This window comes from Ipomoea triloba, chromosome 8 (assembly GCF_003576645.1).
Source record: "Ipomoea triloba cultivar NCNSP0323 chromosome 8, ASM357664v1".
Classification (NCBI taxonomy): Eukaryota; Viridiplantae; Streptophyta; class Magnoliopsida; order Solanales; family Convolvulaceae; genus Ipomoea; species Ipomoea triloba.
The window spans coordinates 13,276,501-13,277,109 of NC_044923.1; positions in this window are offsets into that span (position 1 = coordinate 13,276,501).

Genomic DNA, 609 nt, shown 5'->3' on the forward strand with positions numbered 1-609 from the left:
TTTTAGTGCAATCCTTCCAGGGAGTTTCTGGAAGAAGAGTGGACGTAGGCGGGTTGGCCGAACCACTTAAAAATCTCTCTTGCATTTACTTTCTGTTTTTATCTCTCGCTAACCTCTCGATTGCACTGCATATAAACTCACCTCTCGAACTAACCCAAACTCGTGCTAATTAAAAAGGGGATAATATTTCCGCTGCGCATAAAACTTTGTCTTCACCTCGTGAGGTATCGAACCTAAACATCCTAAGTTCAAAACTCACGAGAGGTCGAAAAAGATTTGCAAAATCTTATACAAGTCTATTCACCCCCCCCCTCTAGACTTGTACCCCATCCCCTTGGGACCAACAATTGGTATCAGAGCAAGTTCTCTGATCGATATAAACCTTCGTTTATATTGCCTAGAGATCCTTCTTTGAAAAATCTTTTGAAAATATTTTCAACGCACGAGATAATTTTTAAAATGGACAGCATGTTGTCGAGACATCTCCTTTTCGATCTTAGCAGGTTCGATGACTGGAAAACACGCATGCTTGCGTATCTATCAGCCCTCCATGATGAGATGGCCGAAGTTATAACATCTGGACCAGTCAAGATCATGATGGTAAACACG